This window comes from Girardinichthys multiradiatus, chromosome 21, assembly GCF_021462225.1.
Source record: "Girardinichthys multiradiatus isolate DD_20200921_A chromosome 21, DD_fGirMul_XY1, whole genome shotgun sequence".
NCBI lineage: Eukaryota > Metazoa > Chordata > Actinopteri > Cyprinodontiformes > Goodeidae > Girardinichthys > Girardinichthys multiradiatus.
In genome coordinates, this window is record NC_061813.1 from 3,852,718 (window position 1) to 3,866,558 (window position 13,841).

The 13,841-nt window shown below is 40.8% G+C and overlaps 1 protein-coding gene across 4 annotated transcripts in view; it reads left to right on the forward strand.

Moving 5' to 3' along the window:
* The first annotated feature begins 545 nt into the window (after positions 1-545).
* The window catches only part of dtx3l1 (deltex E3 ubiquitin ligase 3L1), a 56,194-nt gene continuing 42,898 nt past the window's right edge, over positions 546-13,841 (forward strand). For 3 of the 4 annotated variants that reach the window (XM_047349201.1, XM_047349203.1, XM_047349204.1), the window contains exons 1-2: positions 546-647; positions 2,144-2,311. The gene's annotated coding sequence lies outside the window, so the exon portion shown is untranslated. The other variant, XM_047349202.1, reaches the window with a different exon arrangement.

Here is a 13,841-nt window from a genome sequence, read left to right on the forward strand (position 1 = left end):
TGGCAATAACTTGGCTTTTCAAAGCTCAGTCAGTTTGCTCCTGACATTTAAAGTTACCAGAGCTATTTCAACTGGGTGTGCAATTGTAAAACACTACATAGTTGGTTTCCTTCAAAAGGACTCCTCAATATGATGTTCACATCAAATGGAAGTATTGCAAAGTAAAAGACTTTCTGTGTCACAAATAAAATGATGTTACCAGAACAAATGCCAAGTATTATATCAATTAGATTGTGTCTAATGTAAAATAAAAGTCAAAGCAACTATAAGAGTAATAATGACTCCAGATTTTTTCTGCCACAATCTTACAAATGAGCTAATTCCATACTGTTGTCCTATTTCTTTCTCTTATAAACAAACGCGCACGCACACACACACACACACACACACACACACACACACACATACACACACACACACACACACTGTACTCTGCCAAAGCAGTGAGACCAGTTAAACAGGTAACAAGGAATTAACGAAATCCAGTAAGGGGGCACGCCTGTCGCCTGTCTCCTTCTCCCTCCCCTTTTTTTTTTATGTTGTGTCACCAGTGTGTGTCTCATACCAGCCGCGAACTGAACTTCCAATCTCCAGGAGAGTGAGTCAAGTAAAAAGACGGTTTTGTGTGGATAAGAACATTTGAACAGGTACTCAGATGACTTGTGATGGCACACTCTTAGCATACAGATTTATTAAAACGACGACCATTCTCGATTTTTTATTTTTTTGCCATGTTATACTTGAGTTGTTGCCATACTTGTTTTTCAGTATAAGGTACAGGTAAGCTGATGATGAGCTGTTGACGATTACATTTTTTAACTATGTTTATGACTTCTAACAACACTATGGCAATTTTGTTTTTCCACAAGCAATAGTGATTTGGCATTTTATTATCTGAAATATTTGTGTTTCAGTTATGCTACGTTTGGTTTACCCAGGACATGGGAAGTAAAAACTTGGAATCATGTCAGTTTCAATCTGTGTGCATTTGATGTGATTGGTAAAATAGAAAAAAAAAATACTGTTGCTGTCAGCTTGCCCTGATTTTCTTGTGTGTGCTTATGTCAGACAGATTATATGGTGAAGAAAGAAATGGGTCACAAACATTTGTGTTTTTTGGTCCACTGTTTTAGAAAATAAAACAATTTTGAGGGTTATATTTAATGTAGATGTTGACAGGTAAGGTAGACAACTTTATCTCAGGTACTGGTTCGAGAATCAAAGCAATTTTCTCTAAATCTAAGGCTTCTTCACATTCTTCAGACCTAATCCAACCCACAGCCATCAGCATCTACAATGGCTCTTTCTGTATAAAATGAGCTACAAAAACATTTAATAAAGTATTTATGAATTTGTTGAATTTAATAATTCGGAGTTTCCAACTACCAGCTTGAAATAAAACTTTATAAAGTCCGATTAGCATTTAATAAACATAACCAACATCTGGCTTAGACATTCTCAGTAGCTAGTTCCAAGCTGACTGATTGGTTGTCAATTGTCTCTCTCAGGACCCACTGTTCTACATGTTTTAGATGTGGCTCTGCTCCAGAATACCTGACCCCTTAATAATGACTGCATTGCCTCCAAAGTATACCATTAAGAACTGCAAAAGCTTTTTAATCCTGCATTCATTTAAGTCATCTGAGTGAAAAACATATAAAAAACAAACAGCAGAGAAAAACATTAAAAACAGTTAATCCAGCAAACCAGTTACCAAACCCCTAATCCTTAAGAAGTGGGCTAAGGTCAGAAAACATTCTGCAGTTTCTCTATCCATAGTATTATCCACCTTAAAGATGTTTTCATACACAACAGACTAGCACTGACTGAGACCCATGTTTTCATACAGTTACCCGTAAAAATTGTTCTGGTGTCTAGACAGGTGCTTGGAGGGTTAAATATCAGATCTGCAAGTAAAAGCAAAGAAAGCTATAGCCCTGTCTTATTTTTTATTATACGTCAGCACCCATGTTTGATGTTGATGCATGTAATGAACACATTTTAAGTAGAGGAGTCATAATATTACCAAAAATAAAATAACACTGATCACTGTGCTAAGTTACTCGGCTTGTATGCAGAGTTGTGTATCACCAGATTTATTCTATGTAATTTTTACTTACTGGAAATGTGTTTATTTTCACAGGGTCAATCAACAGTGTGACAGGAAAGGGAAAAAGGAGGCTATAAGCATAAAAAAAATTTAAATTCAAGGATTCCTCTTTTGAGAAGAAGCTTATACAACAGAATCAGTACCAATTATTGTCAGGAGGACAAAACAGCATCTTTTCCAGAAGGACTTCTGCAGTGCCAGGTATGTGTAAAAATATTTAAATAAAAATGATTCAGAGCAGTATAAAAAATACTGTTGAACTTAAGATCAAAAAACAAACAAAAAAGTTTAAGCTACAGAAAACAGCAGCACCAAGATACATTTTTTAAATTTTGTGCTAACCACTTCCTATTACAGTTTAATATGGTTCACAGAGTCCAACTGTCTAAATCCAGGTTATCATGTTTAGATCCTGTTGTGACAAGTGTGGCAGTGATGATTCTACTATAGTTTTTGACATGTAATGCTTTAGCAAAATTCTAGAAGGAGTTGTTTCACACCTGTACTGACCTATAACTGACCCTGAAACCTCAACTTGTTCACTTTGGTTCAGTACAAGAGGAAAAGGCATCCATTACTTCTGTCAAGGCCCATGTGCAGTCCTTCTGTTTTCTTTTGGCAAGATGTAACATGCTTTTCAAACATGCCGTATATGTTGTATAAACATATACGGCATTTCCCTGTTGACGCGGTATGATTCATGCAGCTTGACTCCGGCCGTACTCCGGCACCTGGCAAAAATAGACTCTGGTCACATTGGATGACCGTCCGCACGTCGCAGCATATGTGCTTTGCCATACGAAAACTCACCAAACTTTACCCAAAGCCAAAGTGTATACAGGAAGATGGGAGCTGCATGGTGAGTAGAGGAGTGATTTTTAATAATAACAAAAACAGCAAACTTACAAACTGGAACTAAGGCTCAGAGACATAGGACTGGGGAATGTCAGCAAGGAATCCGCTGGAGAACAATGGAAACCAAAAGACTTAAATGCTGAGGGCAGTGGAGTATAGACCAATGAACTGGGAGAAGAGCTAATCAGAAGGAATCAGGAACAGCTGGTATAACAGGGAAATCGAGCTAACTGAGGGGAAATGACTAATAAACACAAATGAGCAGGGAGTACAGGGACGTAACCAAAACACATCTAAATGAAGTGAAGCAAGTAAACAATGAGACTAAACTGGAGAACATAAACAAGGAGAAACCAGATCTATAAGCAAATATAAACTAAACACAGCAATCTAGGAAGTAACAAAAAACTAAACAGAAGGACTCTAATATACCTGAACTGAACGAAGAACCTGGTTGAGCAAAGAAAGTAAAGAAACTCAGTTAGTCAGTCATTTTCTATACTGCTTCTTCCATAGTGAGTTGCGGGGAAGCTGATGCCTATCTCCAGCAGTCTATGGGCGGGAGGCGGGGTACACCCTAGACAGGTCGCCAGTCAATCACCTAACTCAATATGATCAATCTTTGTCCGGCCCCCAAAGAGTATGCAGTAACATATTTTGTGGTCGTCGCCTAATTCATCCACAGCGCCCCCTAGGAGATTTCAAAAGTCAGCCCCAAGCCATGCTTCAACCAAGGATTATGAAATTGGGAACACATATGTAACTTTTCAGGATCTACAAAGAAGTCTGTTAGAGCCATGGTCCAAATTCCACTGGAAGTCGGTCATTGTGGATGAAAGCTGCCATTTTTCTTGTTTACACATGTCGTATCTGAGTGAAGCATTTGACTTCAAAATGACTCAGTGTACTCTCAATGTATTGGGGATCAAAAGCTATTAAAAGCTTTTAGCTGTATTAAAGCTTGTGGGTGTGGCATTGTGGCAAATGTTCATACTGGAAACATTTTTGTTTACAATCCCTGCCACAGTCAGCTTGTAATCAGTTTCATTCAGTCCACCTGCACCATGCAATCAGTCTCCCTGTTTCACCTATGCCATGCTCTATATATAATCTGCGGTTCTGCTTATTCCTCGCTGGTTTATACTGTTGTCCATCCCAAGTATGTCCATGACTGCTTTTCATGCCAAGCCTGTTCATGTATACTGTTGCCACGCCAAGCCTTTATAAGTTCATGTCTGCACCTGCTTCATCAAGCCGGCTGTGAGTTTTCTTAATGTTTTTCTATTAAACCTTTTTTCATCTCACCATGCTTCAACCTGCCTGCCTGTCTGCATATTGGTCCTATTCCAAAACCCACCACATCCCTTACACACGGGATTAATCATATAACCAAATTATTCAGCAACAAGTGTATTTGGTTTAAGATGTGAAAATATTTATGATATTAAAGCTCAAAGCAGCATTGGGTGGCCCTCATACCTCAGCGCCTCTCGGACTGTGTCGAGACCGCAGGAGTCTTCATTGTGCAAAATTTGGTGTGGATCTAATGATGTATGAAAGGAGATAAAGTGTTTGACATTTCTTAGAGGGCGCCATTGATTCAAATTCCAAGGTAATCCAATAGAGCTGTTTCAGGGTTGAGAATGATCAAACACATTCAGTTTCGCACCATGTATGTACAGGTCCTTCTCAAAATATTAGCATATTGTGATAAAGTTCATTATTTTCCATAATGTCATGATGAAAATTTAACATTCATATATTTTAGATTCATTGCACACTAACTGAAATATTTCAGGTCTTTTATTGTCTTAATACAGCATACAGCTCATGAAAATACCAAATTCCTATCTCACAAAATTAGCATATTTCATCCAACCAATAAAAGAAAAGTGTTTTTAATACAAAAAACGTCAACCTTCAAATAATCATGTACAGTTGTGCACTCAATACTTGGTCGGGAATCCTTAGGCAGAAATGACTGCTTCCATGCGGCGTGGCATGGAGGCAATCAGCCTGTGGCACTGCTGAGGTCTTATGGAGGCCCAGGATGCTTCGATAGCGGCCTTTAGCTCATCCAGAGTGTTGGGTCTTAAGTCTCTCAACGTTCTCTTCACAATATCCCACAGATTCTCTATGGGGTTCAGGTCAGGAGAGTTGGCAGGTCAATTGAGCACAGTGATACCATGGTCAGTAAACCATTTACCAGTGGTTTTGGCACTGTGAGCAGGTGCCAGGTCGTGCTGAAAAATGAAATCTTCATCTCCATAAAGCTTTTCAGCAGATGGAAGCATGAAGTGCTCCAAAATCTCCTGATAGCTAGCTGCATTGACCCTGCCCTTGATAAAACACAGTGGACCAACACCAGCAGCTGACACGGCACCCCACACCATCACTGACTGTGGGTACTTGACACTGGACTTCTGGCATTTTGGCATTTCCTTCTCCCCAGTCTTCCTCCAGACTCTGGCACCTTGATTTCCGAATGACATGCAGAATTTGCTTTCATCCGAAAAAAGTACTTTGGACCACTGAGCAACATTCCAGTGCTGCTTCTCTGTAGCCCAGGTCAGGCGCTTCTGCCGCTGTTTCTGGTTCAAAAGTGGCTTGACCTGGGGAATGCGGCACCTGTAGCCAATTTCCTGCACATGCCTGTGCACGGTGGCTCTGGATGTTTCTACTCCAGACTCAGTCCACTGCTTCCACAGGTCCCCCAAGGTCTGGAATCGGCCCTTCTCCACAATCTTCCTCAAGGTCCGGTCACCTCTTCTCGTTGTGCAGCGTTTTCTGCCACACTTTTTCCTTCCCATAGACTTCCCACTGAGGTGCCTTGATACAGCACTCTGGGAACAGCCTATTCATTCAGAAATGTCTTTCTGTGTCTTACCCTCTTGCTTGAGGGTGTCAATAGTGGCCTTCTGGACAGCAGTCATGTCGGCAGTCTTACCCATGATTGGGGTTTTGAGTGATGAACCAGGCTGGGAGTTTTAAAGGCCTCAGGAATCTTTTGCAGGTGTTTAGAGTTAACTCGTTGATTCAGATGATTAGGTTCATAGCTCGTTTAGAGACCCTTTTAATGATATGCTAATTTTGTGAGATAGGAATTTTCGGTTTTCATGAGCTGTATGCCTAAATCATCCGTATTAAGACAATAAAATAACTGAAATATTTCAGTTAGTGTGCAATGAATCTAAAATATATGAATGTTAAATTTTAATCATGACATTATGGAAAATAATGAACTTTATCACAATATGCTAATATTTTGAGAAGGACCTGTATAACGTAGAGGCAAATGTCTGCAACTCCCACACATTCCAGCCAACAATTTCTGTTCCCAGTAGGATTCACATCATCTTGTTCTGTGTGATGACACTTTGATTGAAAATGGTAGGAGTCAAAGTGCAAAAGGAGGAAATCCACCAATGAAGCAGGTGACTTCCTGTGAATATGATGTGTGCTTGTCTGAAATGAGACACAAAAAGTTTGATGAAGCTCCGGGCTTGTGTAGTGAAATTACTACAGTTTCTTCTTTTATGGCGAGAAGTAAGACTTAGAGGCTTGGCCATGCCCACATGCTTTAATGGGGCAAAAAGCTTTTGATAACTTTTGATCCCCACTGCCTTGAGTCTTTACTGAGTCATTTTCAAGACTGTACATAAAAAGCTGTAGGAAGAGTTTGCTCAGACATAATGTGTATAAACGAGCGAAAATGCCAGCTTTAATCCAAAATGGCTGACTTTCTGTGGGGTCTCTGATGAGACACAAAACGTTTGGTGCAGCTGAGACCTTGTTTGTCGAAGTTATTACACACTTGTCTTTTATGATGAGAAATCAGACGTTATACTTTGATGCAGCAAAAGTCTACCCCAACTGAGCTGTTTGTACATTAACAAAGATCATTCATATCCAGTTTGGAGCAAATCGGATCATACCAACCAAAAGGCAAATAGCTGAACAGAGATGCAAAAAGCAATCTAACCAAAGGAAGCTCTTATAGAACATAATCTAAAATGCATTATGAACAGAATACAATAACTAACTTATAAGGGAACTAATGAGCACCACCTGGAAAACGATTATCATCAGAGGTAAAAACCCAAAACAAAGCTCAAACACCTTCAAATGATGACACTGTGACCATCTAACTCAGCACAAAAGTCTCGCTGGGAAATTGTTCACTGCCCCTCCTGAGTTTTTGTTTTGTATCCATGATTTGAATGATTTTCAATGAAAATATCCCAGGTAGTTGAATGTCAGACAAATGTTTTAAGATGTACTTTCCACACTGCCTATTCTCTTCTAAATCACTTACTTAGATAGGCTACTTCCTTGGTTACTGATATTCTGCTCTGCATTATTCCACAAAATTGACCTAACTCCTCTAATTCCTTGACCATTATTTTTTAAATGATTTTACAGCAAGAAATGGGATACCATGCTGCCTACAATTTAAATAAATTGTAATCAGACTTAAATAAAAGTCAGTTCAATCCAATCACACAGACAGATTCCAAGTCAATGCCAGCTGTAATCTAATGTAAAGCACAGCTCAGCATAATGTTCACATTTTTTGATGTGAGTGGGGCCAAGGCTGGGCTTTTGGGTATCTGCTCCTTTTTGTCTTTTTTTGTGCAAAATCTCTGCTTCTGGACTTTACATCAGGCAATCCAAGCACAATGTATGATTTCATTTGGCTCTGTTTCTATGGTGACATGCACTGTCCAACATTATTTACACACGCACAACTATGGGCACACCAAGGTTTGCCATATAGAATGTGCATGGAGCCGGCACTAGAAAGAAAAAGACTACAGGTAGACGTCTTATTAGAAGAGATTCATAAATCTGCCACAGTTCCAAATGATCTTCAATCCCCTGAGTTTCCTAACTTGTTTTCTGCCGGCTATCATTCTAGACAAAGGAGAGTAGAAGAGTAAAAACAAAATTAACTTTACAGAATCAAAGAAAGTTACAGATCCAGAGGGTAGATTTTAAATAATTAAAATGTTTGTTCTGCACTGTTTGAACACTTGGATTGCTCACTTCTTCTTGGGGGCGATCTCAACTTTGGTCTAAATGAAGAAATATTCAGGCTGAGCACAACAGGGACTCAGTGCAGTTGGCAATCAATAAAATACAGCACATGAGTGATTATGGACTTTGCAATGAATGGCAATCTCTTCACCCTAACCGCAGAGAATATACTTTCTTCTCACATGTCCATCACTCTTACTCTCGTCTGGATTATTTCTTAGTGAGCAGCTTGTTGCTGACTGACAATGCAAGGTAAGTTTATTTATATAGCACATTTCAGTAGTAAGACAATTCAAAGTGCTGTACATGGAAAAAAAGAGAAAGAGACATAATAGGAAAAGTACATTAAAGTGGCATAAAGGTAGTTAAATAATTAACAAACAAAATAATTAAAGAAAAAAACTGAATAATAAAATGATAAGACGATGATAAAAAAGATAAAAAATGAAACAATATTGATAAAATTATTGATAAGAAAATGAAAGGAAAGTTGGACTGAAAACTTAACTAATAATGTTTAGATAGCACAGTCAAAGGCCACTCTAAACAAAAAAGTTTCTTGAGTAATTTTGATATAAAACAATTTAGGGTTTCAGCGCTTTTACAGTTTTCTGGGAGTTTATTCAGATTAGTGGAGCATAAGAACCAAAAGCTGCTTCTCTATGTTTGGTTCTGGTTCTGGGTATGCAAAGTAGATATGAGCCAGAAGACCTGAGAGGTCTAGGTGGAAAATGGAAGTCTGTAATATATTTTGGTGCTAGACCATTCAGTGATTTATAGACTAACAGAAGTATTTTAGGTCTATTCTTTGAGATACGGGGTGCCAGTGTAAGGACTCTAGAACTGGGGTGATGTGCTCCAGTGTGTGATTGCCAACTGTGCACAGTTGGCAGTCAATAAATATTGTTAAACAGTACATCAGTGATTAGGGACTCTGCGATGAATGGCGATCTCTTCCCCCTAACCGCAGAGAATATACTTTGTTCTCACATGTTCATCACTCTTACTCTTGTCTGGATTATTTTTTAGGCAGCAGCTCGTTGTTGGCTGACATTTCAGACATTGAGATACATCCTATAGCTGTCAGCAATCATGCTCCTGTCTCCTTAACTCTAGTAAATAAGAAAGAAAACCCACAAAGCAAAAACTGGAGGTTTAATACATCACTGCTTAAGGATGAAGATTTTATTAAATATTTTAAAGAAGAGTGGACTTCATATTTGGAGTTTAATGACCTCCCGGAAACATCAACATCTGCTCTCTGGGAGCCAGGGAAGGCAGTGATGAGAGGTAAAACAAGCTCGTTCCCATCACATAAGAAGAAAAATGAAAGCAAACTTATTCAGGAATTAGAAGTAACCATTAAACTAGAAGCTTTACAGGAAGAGGAAATGCGGGGCAAACTACTTAGAGCAAAACTAGAATTAAATGAAATAATTGACAAAAAGCCTAATTCTTAGTACAAAGACTTTGAATAGAAAACTTTGAACATGGCAATAAATCAGGTAGCTGAAATATAAATTATATAAATATAAATTCTGCCAATACCAGGAAGAGACCCAATACTTCCTACCAGCTACCGTCTTATATCCCTTATTAACGTTGATCTCAAAATAATCTGTAAATCCCTCACAAAGAGACTAGAAAAGGTAAATCCTCTCATAATACATCCTGACCAAAACAGGGAGGCATTCATCCTCAAATGCAAGTGTATTACTTTATAGACTATTCCTTTAGTACAGATATTGAGACTATTATATTATCTCTAGATGCAGGAAAAGCATTTGATATAGTTAACTGGAAATTCTTGTATGCAACTTTAAGTAGATTTGGTTTTGGAAACTCTTTCATAAGCTGGTTAAAAATATTGTACAGTTCCCCGGCAGCATGTATCAGGACAAGTAACCAAAAATCTTCCAGCGTCTATCTTCAGAAGGGCATTCAAATGCAACATATGTCCACTCCAAGTTTCTTGGAGTTGTTCGAATGTTGGGGTGGGTGTAGGTTTTCTTCTGGGGTGGGGGTGGGTGGCTCCGGTTCGGATACTGGGGGTTTGCTTGTCTGTTAGGATGGAGGGATGTGTGGTGTTGTTGTGGCATTGGCTCGAGCGGAACTGCAGCTTGGCTTATTGTTTTTCCTTGGATGGCCTGGACGCTGGTGGTTCTGTGTCTGAGGGGGAGGTTGCAGCCTTATAGCTGCACATGTGGCGCCCTTCAGCTTGCTGGGCTGACGTCTTTCCCTTGGGCACCGTGGTGGGCAGGGTGGTGTGTTGCAGGGTCTCCTTGACTGCCTGCCTGGCTGGCGCTTCTGGTCTATGGGGTTGTGCATGTGTCTATGCTGGGACGTGTTTTGTTCCCCCACTAGCCTGATTGTGGCTGTGGTCCGGTTCCAGGTTGAGGGACATCGGGGACTGGGCACTGTGTTGGCTCTGCCCCATGGGTTCGGGGGTGGTTGGGCATGTTGGTCATGTGCCCCCCTTTGTGAGGCGTATTTTTGTTGCACTGTGCCAGCTGGTCTGCTCTGTCTTTTGGAGTGGGGCCATTATTCGGTCCCAGTATTCAGTCGGTTCTTGGGGCCTGGTGCCTGTCCCTAACCTTGGGCCAAATGGATGTGCTTGTGCCTCCCTCCTTTGTTGGAACTTGGTGAAAAGGGCCTGGCTGACCCAGCATTTTGCCCCCCAGGTGCATGGCACTGGCCCGGGACCTCTTTCCGGATGAGTTTGCCCAGTCTTGGTGTAGGGTCGGGGGTTCTGTTGTGAGCATGATGCTCGGTGGTGTCTGCCCTTTTGTGCTTGTGGGTGGAGGCTGGCGTGGCATTGAGCGGGGACCTTACCTTGGCGTTGCGGTGCGCTGTGTGATGGTGGGCAGGATGTGGTGGAGGTGCCTGTAGCAGGGCTATGTGTGGACCTTGTACTGTGTGTGTGTATCTTCATCAGCTTTTCGGAAATGGAACATATCTATTGGGGTGTCCCCCTGTGGGGAGGAGATTCATGGCGTTTGGGTTCGAGGGGTGTGTTCCATATCCATGTCCTGGTTGGGGGTGGCCCTGTGGGAAAATTCATTTTGCGGTTCATGGAGGGTGGGGTTCATTGTGGCGTTGGGACTGTTTCATCCCGTGGCGGCTCTGGTTGACGGGTTCGTTTAGTTAATTTAGTGCATATGAGCGATAGTTGTATCAAGGCCAGAAATCGCCAAGTCATCCAGTCTTGTATATTGCTCCAAATCTTCCACTTTTCTTTCCAGCTCTTCAATCGTCTTATCCTTTCCTTTAATCACTGCCTATAGGAAAAAACTTGTACCATCAGAAACTGAATTTGAATTGTTCAGAATGAATCTGTATTTTCATAATTTGAAATTAAATGCATTGGTTTGAAAATGGATTCACTGGAAACCTTTAATTTTTTATTTCCAAGTTGAAGGGTAAATATCTTCAGTTGTGTGATGCTTTATTAGGACCCAGGTGCAAAATACACCAAACTTTTATTGACCAAAAGCGCAAAAAAAGCACAACTGCAGGTGGGAAAGTCTAGAGCAGGGATGTCATTGCTGTTCACCTGCAAGACACTCCACAACCTGGAGAGAGAGAGAGAAAAGTAACAGCTGTTTCCACTCTGCCGATCTATCAAAGCTCATCAAGGATGTTGGACCACTTGTTTGCTGAGTATTGGATTATCTGCACGTTGCTGGACGTCACTGTGCCCCTGCAATGGCATCGGCCATTTTGTACCCAGGACAGCCCGCTCCTACATATCCCATCGAGCATTGCGACTGATATGACTGGCATATCACAGGGTGCTATATAGGAGGCGCTCATGTTTGAAAACTCGCCTTCTGCTAGAAACCGGTCTAGCGACTGAAGCGCGTTACTTTAAGAGAAGAACTCTGTGCAGAGTTCATTCATTCTCTCTCGTTGGACAACGAACCATTCATAACTGAAGTTTTTGGACTAAAAAGGCCAGAGATTTCACTTTGCCGATCGAAGACGTGAGTTAACACGTAACTGGAGACACGGAGTTTCGGGGAGACGAACCGCTACCGTGTTTCATTTTCAAGTCGACTTTGATGGTCAGATCATATTTTTCCTTTTTGTCACGAAGACCAAAGGACAAAGACTGACCGCTTCCCTGAAGTTAATTGTGGACGCACATTAACTTAACCCCACTTTTCCTCGCTCAAATTCCCTCACTTGGAAGAAGACGACACCAGTAAAACCAACCTTTTTATTTGATCTTTTATTGCTTTATTAGAAGGCCTGGGCAGGGTCAGAGGTTGTAGAAGCGATCAGAATCGCTGGTTAGGATCTCATGTGTTCTGAATAATATGTGCATGTAACCTTGCTTGTTGAAACTTTGATGTGTTATGTGATATCGGGATCCACTGCGGTCCTCGAGCTGTTTGTGTTTACTATCTGAATGCGGGTGCGTTGCAAGACTGGACTGTTAAGACGACCTCATGGTAAAATTCTCCATTTTACCTTTGTCTTCAATCTCACTGTGCTAGCTTGCCGCCAAAAGTTATCAATCCTTTGTGTTCAGGAGTTAGGGGGAAGTTTTATGATGAGAAGATCATAAAGGACACTCTAAGCTGCGCTCCAACCCCCCACCAGTCGCCACCACACCCCCTTTCATATCCTCTCCCTTCGTCTGTAGTGCCATAAACTGCTGGTTGACTCAATACATACCCACTACCGTTTGTTGATTTTGCTTATTTAGATGTGTTACCCCTGTGTGTGTAGAATTTTGCATGTTGAGTAGGTGAAAATTAATAAATATTCACATAGATAAAGAGAGAGCGTTTGGTGTTTCATTGTGTGCAAAAGTGATGTGTCAGTCAAAATAAGGTTCAAGTTCCACCCGTTTCAGCAGAAACGGTAGATTAAACAGTGACATCTCTGGCAATAGTTATTAATTATTACGGAGTATTTAACGGTTGTAATTGTCAGAGGCGTTGAGCCACAATTACAACACCAGAAACCTCTCTGGTCTCGATTCGTAAATGAGGATTTTTGGTTAAGAAATTGATTTTGTCAGATTATGATTTGTAATTATAATTATTGATCAAGATTATTCAATCAATAATCATAATCCCAACAAGGACAAGCAATCTCATTGGTCTCATCAAAAGTGAAATGTTTTAAAACAAAGTTAAAGTAATATAGTGAGCCTGAATATTATTTTTGTCAAGTGTTCTGTAACTGATTTTTTAGGTTTAAATAATGTCTTGTTATAACTAAAGGAGGTTTATTATTTATGGGTAAGACTGCCGCTGTTTCTGGTTCAAAAGTGGCATGACCTGGGGAATGCGGCACCTGTAGCCCATTTCCTGCACACGCCTGTGCACGGTGGCTCTGGATGTTTCTACTCCAGACTCAGTCCACTGCTTCCGCAGATCCCCCAAGGTCTGGAATCGGCCCTTCTCCTCAATCTTCCTCAGGGTCCGGTCACCTCTTCTCGTTGTGCAGCGTTTTCTGCCACACTTTTTCCTTCCCACAGACTTCCCACTGAGGAGCCTTGATACAGCACTCTGGGAACAGCCTATTCATTCAGAAATTTCTTTCTGTGTCTTACCCTCTTGCTTGAGGGTGTCAATAGTGGCCTTCTGGACAGCAGTCAGGTCGGCAGTCTTACCCATGATTGGGGTTTTGAGTGATGAACCAGGCTGGGAGTTTTAAAGGCCTCAGGAATCTTTTGCAGGTGTTTAGAGTTAACTCGTTGATTCAGATGATTAGGTTCATAGCTCGTTTAGAGACCCTTTTAATGATATGTTAATTTTGTGAGATAGGAATTTTGGGTTTTCATGAGGTGTATGCCAAAATCATCCGTATTAAGACAATAAAAGAC